We start from the raw sequence: 14,659 nt of genomic DNA on the forward strand, positions 1-14,659 counted from the left end.
GTGGCCTTTCAGCAACGATAGGGCATTCACTGAGAGGAATGGAGCGCGCAACCCCCACCGAAACAACAGAGATGAAAAACACCTACTCATGATGGACGAAAAGAACGTCGTTAGGAAGAAGAAAAATTGAGAGCGTCTCAATAGAGTACACAGATCCTCAAAACGACGTAAGAAAACTTGTTACTTCATTTTTTTCTTTCATTTTTTTTTCTGGAGAAATATCTGGTACGAACTTACTCATTGACCGATAGTTTAATTAATTTCTTATGTGTTTTTCCCACTCCTTTCTCAAACAATGCAGTAAAACTCTATTGCTCCGCTTCAATTTTGAGGGGCAGTTGTAACCCTCGAGTTTTAGGGGTTGCCTGTAAATAGGAAAAAATAGTATCTCCTGTGTGATCCTTCTGAAAAGTAGCATCTCATAGGAGAAACGCTATAGCGCCAACTCCAGCAACTTCCTCCTCGACGACGTTACGTAAGATCGACAAGGGAGAACTGGAAACATGCCTATAAAAAGGGAAACCCAGTTGTGAAAAGCACAGATCGTAGAAGCGATTTAGTAGGAGAAGCCCAGAGCCTAAACACTCTGAAACTTGTCCGATCATTCGCTCTTTCAAAAGAATAAAATTTCAAGATATTAAAATCTTATTTGAATTCAGTTCTCTCTAAGAGTGCCCAGTGAGATAATCTCCCCTGCAGCTATCGAGACAAGAGACTCAATTTTAAAGCAATCTTTACGAATCAGATTGACATCTCAGAATTTATTATCTTTTATGAGTGTCTCCGAGTTTGCGAGCCATTGACAAATTTCTTAGGGTTAAAGTCCCTCTTTCCGAAAACGCGATTCATTTATGAGATTTAAAGGCTGAAGCCTCGTACCTATTTTCAAAGATTTTATCCTCAAGATACTTTCTCTGTTTTCTCTGAGCGACTACAGGAATAATCCCTGTAACTCCGTCGGTAGAAACAGAGTTTAGATATTTATGATCTGTCGAGCACCCCAAAATTCGTTTATGAGACATAGAGATTTCAAACCCTCTCTACTCTATCGAAAACACGTTTCGTCGAGTGAAGGCTAGATCAAGAGCTAAAATTCTAGAAAATAGAAATACGACCCCAGTGTCGATAGAAGATTTTGTATTGAAGGCTCGTAGATACTGGTCCTCTCATTTCCGGCAATAGTATTATTAACTAAAATCAGGAATTGACAAATAAGGGTAATAGACCCATTTCTAAGCTGTCACAACGGAAAGTGAAAAGTTAAAGGGGATTGAAAATGTGTTATTTCATGATAGTTTTAGGGTATCTACAAGTTTGCAGATAAATATCGAAAGTTTTATTCTTACTCTAAAATTCTTGACATACAAGGCAAACAACCGTAGATTATAAAAAAAAATTTCATAGGTCTTAATTGAAATAACAATATAGTTCTTCGTTTTTTAAAAACGTGTATTATTAATATTAATATGAATTCACCCTGAGACACTTAGACCTTCGTATGTCTCAGTAATACATACATTACAATATTATAAAATGTAACGTCACCACAGTTTTATTACTTAAGTAGCGAAGCGTTGCGTAATTCTCTACTTAAAAAAACGTTGACAGCAAGGTATTATGCTATAATTTCGGGTCTGATAATTTCCCAAATACGGATACCTTTTCAGGTAGCTCGAATTTAAATTTTGTATTGAATAAAAATTTCACATAGGGTTCGCAACTAGGTTTTCGACAATCACGGTTGTCATAAACCAACAAAGTAACTAGAACTGAATCCTATGTAAAACATTAATTCCACAATCAATTAATTTAAAATCAATGGGCAGTTGGTCACTTTGTAGCTGACGACGACTTTCCATCCGAAGCTGGGTCGCTGATGCCATATTTGGATTGGTGAGATACGGATCGACAGTGTGTTGTCAAAAACATTAAGCAATAGGGTACTCTCATGAAGTTTTTCACTAGTCGCCACGAAATCGCCATCTTAGATTAAAAATCGCCATAATAGGAGCCATTCGGTAAACCTGAAACAGTTGTGGCCAACAAGCGAAAAAATTTCCTCTTCTGGTAACCCTGTTTCTAACGTGATGAAAAGGTCATGGGCATATGGGGAAAATTGGCAATGTTGCAAATATTACCAACAGCAATAAGAAAGGTGAACTCCTTTGCCGTGTATCTGGAAGCATGATTGCAAACTGATATTATATTCTGTCAAAAATGTGATGCCTTCTTCAACACTGGTTCCAAAAACCAGGGTAAAAATCTCCCAACAGGAGTATTTACGTGATGTTGTAGGATACAGGGAAAATTTCGAACACTAATTCCTTCGGCGAAAGAAGAGTAAAGGAAGTTGCAATATAACAATTGTATTTTGTGGAATAATAGCAAAGTTGAAATCACTAATGAGATGAAACGTTATATCATGAACTGCTTAAATAAAATAAAAAATAGCTATGAACCATCTGCTCTTTTGTATCAGACTTCTGGCACTCTCTCATTCAACACACGATTCTCCTGGATACCTCTGCGGCGACAAAAATCATCACGAGCATTAGCTCACTCTTGCATAATATATGTAATATATTTTTATTAATATTATTACATTCTCTTTCAGTTTTTTTAATGAATTTTTAGGTTTCAAGATTCACAGAGTTCAAAAATCGTAAAATTTTGTCGGTGTTTGTCTTTCAGTATGTCTGTATGTGTGTCTGTATGGTTACCTGAATGTTTCAGTCGCGATAACTTTAAAAGAATTTTTCCAAGCAAATCAGCCTTGACGGCATCGTATCTGAGGCGTGGATCAACCTTAGGTTGCTGTTATGGATTAAGAAATAGTTCCACCAATCAGGTGATATTTGCATTATTGACTATGCGTGTGATAGCAACTTTACTCGTTGTATAGTGAAGTATGCTGTTATGCTTTAGACTCATTGGACGATTTCGTGATTTCGATAACCACGTGAAATTTCAAATAATGTTCTAAACTTGTGAAAACGTGTCGGTGAACGCTACATGGGAGTAATTAAGTTTAGTATTACATGGCAATGAAAATGTTGAGCGCTGATTTTCCATCAACAAGGAATGTGTTTTTGAAAACATGCTCATAGAGAAATTTATGATGCAGTAGTTTCATATGGTGAAGTCCATAAAGTACCGATTAATTCAACTTTGATGCATGCTGCTCGAAACGCTTATTCGAAATATCTAGCAGCTGGAGAGAAGAAGGGGAAGGTAGAAGAAGATATCAAGGAAAAAGCATCTAATAAAAAGATTAAATAGATAACTGCTAGAGAACTTAGGGAGAAAAACGCTTCCATATTAGAAAATACGCAAAAATGAGCAGGAGGCATTGATCAAAAGGTTAAAAAACTGTTTCACTAAATGTGAGAGCGTTTACCACTACGAATTATTTAAAATATGGTCCGTATTTCGTAAAAACCCTGTGATCTTGTTGTTTCACAAAACGAATTCCTGTTGTAAAGTTATAATTTAATCACTAGGTAAATGCTCAGTCTAATCGAAATATTTGCTAGAGGTTATAGTTTAAGTAATTAGAGTATTTTTAACTTTAAGTTAAGTTAAAAATCGCCTTGTTTGTACTGAATCGGTCAGTATTATGTGTATGAACAAAATTTGTGTTATTTTCAACAGAAATTAAAGTTTATATGTTCATAATATCAAATAAACAGATGTTTTGAAACGCCTAAAAGCATGACCTATTCTTTACCGCAAACTATTTCTTTCATGGCCGGAAAATGACCGGGAATTTTTTTCGGGAAAAATAGCTGCCATCCTGAAGAAGCAACAATATGTCTTGGCTCTTATCTGCAGCCTTAATAGAATAGCAAGAACTCTAAATTCTGAACATATTGACCAAAAGTGTTCGTGGTCATTTATTTTCGAAAAACAAAATTTTTATAATATAATAACATGCCATCGTAGCACTTTTTTGAATGCGAAGCAAAAGCAGAAAGTATTATTCTTTTTTAGTCTACATCCCAACAATTCAAAATTTTTTTATAGATGAAGATCTCTTATGAGATCGTTCAATGCAGCTGGATCGAATTAAATACGTATTTTTTATGAACCTCTTGGTCCTGATTCATCCCCTGTAGGATCTAGCCACTTATTTTCTATTAAACCTAAGCTATTTTCTGCTTCAGACATACTTCTAAAAACTGGCTTGAACACGTATGGGATATCAATATAAGCAATCTGTTGTTGATTCTTTGCACTAAAGCCCTTCATGAGCTTGGTTTTGCAAAAATAATAATACACAGAACGTGATTCATCGAGAAATTCAGCATAGTTTCCTATAACCTTTATTATTGACTAATTTCCCTATACTTCGTTTTATTAGTTTTGTTCATTTTTTATTTTATTTTGTTAGTTTATTACATTTATTAGTTTTTAAGTTATGAGTTTTAACCTTTCAAGGACGAAAAGTCCGCTTTCCAACAATTTCTTCAACAAAATTTTCAGCTACCGAATCGATTGTTAAAGAATTTCACAAGAATAAATTCTAATGTAGAATTTCTTAATCTTTTCAAACACGTCATCAGAATTGCGATAAAATTTAAACTGAAATAATTATATTCCTTTATTGAACAAAATTACAAATTTTTCATGGCATCAAATCTTTTTAAAATTATTTTCGTCTCAAATTTGTAAAGATGTACTCACATTTTGTCCTATTCCTGATTTTCCGTATTGAAGCAATTTTGCAAACGACTTTCCATAAATGCCTATACATAGGGATTTTTGGAGTCGCTGATCACGAATCAGAAATCAGATTTTGCAAAACTCAAGATGACATATCCAATATGGCTGCCAAAAATTACAAAAAAATTCCGATTCGCATAAAAATTCGCAGGTGGGTGTTCTTCGAGCTGCTGATAACGAATCCGAGAACATATGTTCAAAATTCAAGATGCCGGATCTAATACCGCTCCCAAAAATTATGAAAAATTTTCATCAGTTTCATTCGCATCGGTCAAATGTCTTTTCGCTGTCGATGCATTCATCGCCGTCGCCGAACTCTTACCAAATGGCGGTGAACATTTACAAGAGTAATGCACTTTTTTTTTATGTAATTTCATTTTGTTGAGAATAAGGATTTGGACCCTTTTCCACAGTAAATTTCGCAGTCGACTAAGTATCGCTTAGGATTACATATTGTCTGGATTCAATCCTCGGAAATCACTTATTATTTTTTTCCAAACGTAAGCCCACTTGCGAAAAAGAACAGACCGTAAATTTGTCATTATTCAGGTGGTATTTTTCTTTACTGAAGGGTGTTTTGTATCATTGAATTATTAGTTTACATGTGCCTTTGCCGGTAAATAGTTTCTTTTTTTATTCTATATGTATGAGTATTAATCAAATTTTCAATTTCTTACGTTTCCCATTTTTATAATATTTTTTTTATCAATAAAAGTGTACAACCCTAAATAACTTTATTTATACATCTTCCATATATTCCACTAGTAATTCGTAAAATTTTACTGATTCTGACATTTAGAGAGCGTCTTGTTTAATTTAGTTTCGTAAGAAAATTAATGAGTACTCTTTCAGTGGAATTTATTTAATTCTGTGTAATGATACCTCGGCAGAGATAACGTTTAACAAATAAAAATCCGTGCAGCGAGAATCTTTGTTTAAGCTGTTAGCATATGTAATATGTCGCGTGACGTAGCTTGTTTTAATATAATTATAAACATGGTTAAATATTATGAAATTTAAAAGAGAATCTGTATGTACTTAAAAAAATAGACAAACATTTCAATTTTTATTTAAAACATTTTAAAACAAATGATTTTAAACTTTTGTTTTTTATTTCGATAATGCAGACTGTTAACAATTGTTTCGTCTAAAAATGTACTTTGGTGAAAATTTAATTTTAATGGAAAGAATGTTATTAATAGAAATAAAATACGCCAAATTAAAACTAACTTAATATGCATACATAATCACATATGTACCTTCTATTCAGTGCGCTAAGATTCATTTGCGAATTTTGTTTATATTCAATAATGTAGTTGTTTTATGTCGGTACCGCTGAAACTTTTTTTAAATATATGTCAAATTTTCTTCTACAGAGAAATTAAAAAGTAAAATTTACTTTCACCTCAGGAAAAAATGTAGAAATTTAGTTGTCAATTAAAACTGAATATGAAAATAAATTTTGATAAATGTCGAAATTTATTTATACAGCCCAAAAGATGTGGAAATTTACTTCCGCAATAGAAATGAATAGAAAAATGTACTTCTATGTCAAGAAAAAACCTGGAAATTTATTGTCACATCAGAAATAATTATGGAAATTCATTTCAACTTTAGAAATAAATGTGTGAATTTATTTCCACCGTCAAAAAGAAAAACATGAATATTTATGTTCACTTAACAATTAAATGTGGAAATTTCTTTCAATTTTAGAAATAATCGCGAAAAATTATTTCCACCTTAGAAACAAATGTCAAAATTTATTTACAGATTAGAAATAAATTGGCAAATTTAGTTTCACTTCCAAAAGAAATGTGAAAATGTATTTCCGTATTAGGAATAAATGTGGAAATTTATTGTCACCTAAGATACAAACTCACTGAGAAGTTTTAGAATTACACCACGAAGTATTCACATGTTCGTGTTGCACACTCTGCCTCGGTGATTTGAAATGACAGCCGAGTCTATGCGGATCTCATTTTTCCTAGATTACCCGTTTGCGAGAATTTCTGAAAATCTCAAGGAAATCTTAGCACTCTTCGTCCGAATTCGATTGAGACTGCCATATTTGCGTGGAAATTTATTTCTACGTTATAAATAAATGTGAAAATTGATTTCCACATTTCTAGGTCTATTAAAGCTAAAAAAAATTAAATGGTTTTAGTGTTTGATGTTACAGTAGAACCTCGCTTACCCGAGCTATTGTGGACCGGTCCCAACTTGGATAATCGGGAAACTCGGACAAAATGGAATTTTAAATAAAAATAAAGTCTCAGTATAATAAACTGAATGTATACTTAAATACATATTCAACTTGTACAATGACTTGTTCAAAAAATCTAATGAATTTTTTATATTAAATATGCCATGATGTATATTTATTTAACATACGTTCATACAGTTCTTAACGTAGAGAGTATTTAGATTATTAACCAATCAGACCAGAGGTTTAGTAAGATCTGCTCTGGTTGCTTATGACAAGTTAGCTATAGCTATAGCTCGGAGAAGACGGGTCAACTATTTTTGTTTTAATCTCGGATAAAACGACCTCGAATAAAGCAGGCTCGAATAAACAATGTTCTACCTTATTTCATTCTTCGAATTAATGCGCATCGTGAGGAGTGGTTGGCCAACCTAAATACTGCCGGAGTAGTATAGCGCCATATCCCTGGAAAGTTTTTTATTTCCCGAATCTTCGATTTTTACCTTTAATCCTTTATCTGTAATTAAAAGCATAATTGGTATTAGAATAAATAAAATTGTAATAAGGCGAATTTTCCTCTCTCTATACAAAAAAAATATTTTAACAAGATATAAATATGAGCTGTTGTCCCGACATTCATATTTCTATCTTGTTTAACCACGTATTTCATAACGGAGTTTCATGAATTTTTGACCATTGACTCCTAGTAATTTTGATAATTTTCATGCCTTTGTGAAATGCACTTTCTTAAAACGTGGGTCTATAATAGTGGCTTTAGCAGGCTTCGAAAACTATTCACTGAAACACAATAGTTTCTTAAAGGAATATATTTTTCCGTAAATTTCAATATAGTGGAAGTATTACCTTGGTTAAAAGCTAACTATGTCTCCGCTTTTTGTTAACCATTACTTTGTAATAACTTTAGTTCTTCGAAGGATCTTGTATTTTTCCTGAAGAACCTCACGATTTTATTTATTTGAAAAAGACGTACTTGAAAAAAGGCATAAAAAAGCCATCAGACCCTACATCTGCAAAAAGATTTCAATTCAGAGATTCCAAGAAGATATGCATCAGCAATCTTATTAAGGTCAAAACATTTTTACTTATTTATGTGGACCATATCGGATCCAAGGTCAAGGCTCAAACCTTTTTGATAATTTTTTCCTTCAAACGAGGATACTAGAACTAGGACAGCAATCATGTGAGTTCCAGATACCTTGTTTAAAGATATTTAAACTTTTACAAGAAGCGTGTGTCTTCAAGTCACCCATATAAAATACATGAGTGACCTTATGCTGGTGGTGATTAGTGTCGCTGCAGAGGTATCTAGGAGAATTTCGTAGTACGATATATAGAAGAAGAAGTGTGATACAAAAAAGCAGATGGCTCATGGTATCGCCCTGAAAGACGCCTCTCTGGAGGGTGACGCTGCTTATTGCCATACAATAATTTCCAGATGAGTATGTAAATCTAGTTTTCCGAAGTGACATCAATCTCTAAGTATCAAACTATGTGTCGCTGTACCTTCAATATGTTCAACAGACAGAAGTTTTTGGCCTGTAATTCTCTTGGCTAATAGTGGGCTAAAGTTAAGCCAACGTATAAAGGATCATGTAAGTAAATTCAGGCTAAAACTTTTCACGCAATCAGCACGAGGTGAGCATCATGAGAATGACTTGATTAGCCAATCAGGTGCGACCAGCATAACATAACCTGAAAGCTAAGTATCAGGTTTGCGTTGAAGAAGTGAACTGCAATGTTCACGAAACGTCGGCAAGATTTGTAGTTTTTTACATGATTAAATCCCGAAATGCCTCAGTTTTATTATAATGAATCATCGTGAAAGCATTAAATCTATCATTTGTAAATAATGCAGAAAAATTTCGGTTGAAATTCAAATTTTTATCTAAGTGCTATTCGCAAAAACAGCTTTATAATTCCCAACCCACGGTTAAGGTAATCAAATTTATATCCTTAGATGGATTTATGAAAGATAAATATCTCGGAAGGACGAGATTAAGCCAGTATAAAAGACGAGATGAAGACTACAGTATATATTATACTTTCAAATGCAGCTTCAGAATAATCATTGTCTAATCTTTTAACGAAATTATTCATTTATACATACAGTAATCAGTTTTCCCCTACTTGTTCACAATGATATTCGTCTATACTCTGGTCATTTCTTCGGCAGTTATTTTTAACTCTATTGGTAAATATCATAATATAATATATCTATAATTTTAAAAACATTTTAAAGCTAAGTGCTTGTGCCTGAGCCTTGGGGTTTGGTGCCTGTTCGAGTACTGTTGGAAGTTTATTTACTTCCACTGATATTTGATAGCTCGGAACCCACCTTAAACTGTATGTTCCCTTAAAAGAGACTAGTTATCTTCTAACAAGGAGGCCTCATGTGACGGAAAAAAGTGCTTGAGAGGCACTAGCCGAGTCTGAAAAGTGTTAGGTATAGCTTTGTGTCGGAGCTCCACTTTGAGGAATCTACCATCTTGTAGTTGCCGGTCTATTACGAATAATAAATATACGCACATGCATCTACGTAATACATCGGAAAAGTGCGTTGAATGAGGGCATCTAACTGATGACTTCGGAAGGACCGCCCCCTCCACCCTAACTTCTCCGTCTCTTATCAACGCCCTGAGTATGCCGTCTGCCGGACGCATGGGTACGGCACTTTACCTTATTTTCTGTCACTCCACGAGAGGCGCAGCAGTATGAATCATCTACTGCGCATGTATGAAACTAGACTGACTTGACAAGAGAAATAGAGTTTTGAAACTTTTCGTAGCAGGAACGGTGGGTTCACTTTACATTTAGGTTTTGGGGACTCCACATGTGAGCGCGCTTGTCCGGGATTTAATGACCCCTCTAGAATACATTAAGTGCCGTACCCATGGCCGGACGATAGAGTGTATGAGGTTTAATTCGATGTGCAAAGAGGTCTGTGTCATTATCTGTGCCATTGATTATGCCAATGTGTTAATTGAAAAGTCGTAAAATTGGCTTCTAATTTTACAAAAAATCCGTAGGGTTTCCTAATATTTCATAAACATTTTTGTAATTCCAAATTGTGAAAAAATTGCGTCAAACATGCAATAAAATCCCGCGTTACAATGTCAGTGAAGTTACATCGTTTACAGTTTGGCTGTTGGCACACCGAAAAAAATATGCGACTATATTAGTTCAATAACACTTGTAATTTTATCGGTTTGAGTATAGAACCGACGCTATAGCAATACCGAACTACATCGATTAAGTAAGTATTGACATGAAGCAGTTTTTTATGTAGAACTTGCAACATTTATGAGTAGAATATCAGCTGTTCTAAAACATCGAAACATACACTGTTCTACTTTTGTATCGGGTACGTAACGAAATCTGAATCACAGCGCGTTGGCAAGACAGAACTTTTATGATTCAAAATACAAGACGTGCTTAGTTTAAACAACGAGCAGTTGCGGTTCTAAAAATGCGAAAACGGAGCAGCTCCACTTATGAAATGCTCACATGTAGGTATCAAACGGTGCTAGGTGGGACAAAGCAAAACCCTACTTTTCATCCGCGAACGCTCGGCGTCTAAACAGCAATGGGCCGATATAGATATACTCGCTACACTTCGCGCCGTTCGACTCTGCTGGTTTGAATAACGACGAACAGCGGAAATCAAACGAATCTGTAACGTAGGAGCTTCGACCTCTTTCTAAGCATAGACCAACTAATTTATCTTCGTTATAGTTTGTTCTTGGATCCCCAAAATTACCTAATACTCTTTCTGTATCCTGATTTTGGATGCCCACCCAACCGTTCATGTCTCCTAGTAGAATTATTCTTTCTCCATGTTTGCAGATGTTTGTTGTGTCATTTAAAGTGTCCCAGAAGGCGTCTTTTACTTCTCTAGGATCACTATCACCCGGTGCGTAGCATGCTATGATAAATAGTCTTCTGATTCCTACTTTCATTCTAGCCCACAGCAGTCTGGGAGACAAGAAACCATAGTCTCCGAGATGCTGCTTTGCTCTTTCATTCAAAATCCGACCTAATTCTTGTTTACCATGTGATTCACAGTCTACTCCTGATCATATTTCAAATCTGCCTTTCAACACGCCGTTTTTTATATCTTTGGTTTCACATCCCTTTTTCTTTGTTTCAGACACACATACAATGTCTAGTTTCTTCACGTCCATAGTTTCACGCAGTTCTTTCACCTTGAGATCATTTACTCCCCTAGCATTCCAAACACCCAGTCTCCATTCGTCGCCTGAAACATGACCTTTAGATTTTCCGTGTAATTTGATCAAATTTAAAAAATTCTGCTAAACTCAAGATAATTCTACTAAATTTAAAAGAATTCTACGGACATTATTGCGTGGCACTTTTCCGGTACGGCTGGAGATGGGAGAACAGATAAAAAGCCAAAGATGCTGAAATTTAAAAGATCAAACTTAAGATTCGCAACAGTTACTCGTATATTAGAAAATTCGGGAGTGTTTTTTCAAGAGCCAAAATTAACAACAATAATAAAATAAAAATAGCAGAGAATGTTGGATATTTGAGGGGTTCCCTATGTTCAAATAACTACTCCAAAAACAGAACTCAACATAAAAATCAAACATTTTGAAAGTGCGGATCCGCGAGAATCCTTACGTGCGACAATGAATGGTGTGCACCTTACCTCAACTCAAAAACGGAAACTAAATTTAATTAATTTACAACAAGTCTAATTTGTATCTCAAAAGCAAGTTTAGCCTAAGAAAGAGTCGCAACCGTTTCTTGGGACATGGCTGATGAAAGAAAGAAAACTCGACTTTTTGGTCTCGAGTGGGGCGTCGCGTCTCCTCTAGGCGAATTTCATAAATTGTTCAAATTAACCTAAATATGCACTTGCAGTTTCGTGCCATGTGACCAGAGAACAGACGCCGCTTTAAACACAAAATAATATTTCAAATCATAATGCTTAACATTTTGTCTTGCTTGCACCCTTTTTTTGAAATCATGAAGACAGACAGCCAAAGTTCTCGAGTGTCTTATGGACATGCGGCTACCCAAAGATGTTAGCTTTCTGCATCCATCTCGCAAATTTCTCAGCATATTTTTAGCACGCGGATATGGCTTTAAGGTTACGAACCAACGATAGATTTGCAACTCTGAAAGGACTGATCCGAAGGACTATTACTTTAACTGAATATTTTATGAACAGTCGTTGCAGCTCCCTTTGAGGCCTTAAAACCTCTCTTCCATTTCTTTCTCCATGGTAGTGATGTTGTAGTTGTCTGGCATCGAATATTTGATCATGAATATAGTTCCTTTTGTTAAGTCTTGACGAACGATATCAGACCCCAAGTGTACAACGTTTTGGACAATTGACTCTATCTTCTTCGGAGCAATTAGCATGACATGGACGAAATTTTCCGCCTCCGCTTCCTTTATTTCGGCTTTTAGAAATGAGGCATCTAAAGCGCGTAATGTGCTTTTCTCACTTCTGATGTTAGACTTCTCAGCTAGACTTTTAGCTATAATTAAAATAATAAAAATCTCGATACGTTTATTAGAACCAAATGTATTGAAGTCTAGGCTGAGAGAGTTTTAAAATGTCGGCCAAGGGTCTCGTCCGCCTGTTCCGCGGTTTTGTAAAGGAACCGTGATTTGTTCCTGACCGTTCTTAGAAGATCATCTCTGCCATTTGCAACTTTGTAAACTGTACTTAGAATAATTCAATTATAAAGGCACTCGAGATTAAAAGTGTGTGTCCACCTTGACGGCATGCGATGCAGAATCGTATGATACATCATAAGACAATTGCGGACAAAATGTATGAGCCGGTCGTTTTTGGGTCTATCCGTTTGCTCAGGGTGTACGAGACTGTTGCGGGATCATCGTATGAGTGCGATAGATTGTAATCATCTATCTTGAGGTCGTGAAATGTGGTTATAGCTGAAATTGCACAGCGATTTCGCTGGAAGCGGCTGCAGTTTGTCAGATTATCAGCCACTACGGTGAATCAAAAATCAAAAATATGTTCATAATACCATTATGAACCCATTATGTCATAGTTGAAAAAAGTGATAATCTTAGAATTTTTCTCTCGGGTAATTCAGGTTAAAAAACTGTATTGTTTAATATTGTATATTTGAACATGTTGAAATATAGTTAAGCCCATTAGTAAGATACGTAAGACACAAGCGGCCAGCAGAGGAACCCTTAATTTGGCGAATTAATTATACATTTTTTGTTGGCATCCAGCGACACAATTTCGCCACCATCAATTTATGATACACTAACGCACTTTTTAAAAAAGAATAAGAATGCCAAAGAAATTCATTCCCCTATTTCTTCTTGCAGAGTTAAGTTGCCAGTTTGAGTGTCTGCCGAATGGCGAGCCTATTCCTGTTGTTCCTCGTAGTAGCCCGTTTTCTTCTTTTTCTTCTTCGAATAGAGAACATTCACCTGAGAAGCATCTTTCTCATGTCGAGCCTCCTGTTCATGTCAGTTCCAGGTCTCCTAATTCCAGGTTTATTGCTCAACCTAGCAGACTTCCTTCTTTGGTTAGAAATGGGCTTGAACATGAAGATATTAAATGTATTCGGCTTATTGCTGTTGCCCATCCGGACCGAAAATTTAAACTCCGAACGTGGACATTTCCTGGGAATAAAAGAATTAGATTAAATGCTGGACGTAATCAATATGAGCCTATTTCAACACAACAAAAAATTGTATTATCATCAGACGACAATGATATCTTTGCAGTATTGGAGAATAGTAATGTTCTTATTGGATTGTACAGTGGTACCGGCAATAGAAGGGTGAAAATAAACATGTTAAGCAACACTGTAACCCGATTGACCCCAAAAGAAATTGATGAAATTCCAGTAGGTTATCGTCGCAGAATCGCGGGGCATTTTAAAGTAATCCGTGTAAACTAGAATCCCCTATTTCTCCTGTATCATGCACTTAATTGAATCAAAATGTGAATTTAAAATTTAATATTGTTTTTTATCTAAAGTCGACTTAAAATGTTATAAGTTGCTTGTGACTACAAATAATAATAAAAAATACATGTATCATGGTTCAAATGCCTTCTACGATTGATCAATTTCCCAGCCAGTAATTTTCAGAAGCAAATAAAAATAGTTGCTTTTCATTTTCTTAGGAAAATATTTTCGATTGAAAATTCTTATAGGTATTTACTGATTTAACTATATTACTTTTTCTAAGAACAGAGGGACCCTTATGTAAGTAAGAGGCAACTTCACAGCGTGTATGTACATCAGTTTGAATTAACAGAGAAAAAAGTCTCACATTCAACTGAACTTTTTATATACAGTTAACGATTGCTACATAAAAAGTATCATCAAGTTAGTTAAATAGCTTTATGAAAAAATTCCAAATAGTTTAACTGAAATAAAGTAATAGGAATTCGTTTTTAAAAGTGTTTATCATTAGTATGAATGTTATTTCACTTTCAGCTACACAGATCTTTAATTTCAGAGCAGTAGAATTCATATTTGATTATTGATGTAGGTCTTTTGACCAGAGAGATTAATTAATAGTTTAGATGTTAATTTTTTTGTCTACTTGGTCTAAATCAATATTATTAAAATATTGATTAAGCTTAAGATTGTGAAAAAATCCTCTTTACCTCCGCTGAGATATGAGCCCAGGTCCTTCAGATTGCCGTCATCTAAAACTAGTAGTAAAAGTTAACTGATCTTTGGACTT

Source organism: Belonocnema kinseyi, chromosome 1 (genome assembly GCF_010883055.1).
Source record: "Belonocnema kinseyi isolate 2016_QV_RU_SX_M_011 chromosome 1, B_treatae_v1, whole genome shotgun sequence".
Classification (NCBI taxonomy): domain Eukaryota; kingdom Metazoa; phylum Arthropoda; class Insecta; order Hymenoptera; family Cynipidae; genus Belonocnema; species Belonocnema kinseyi.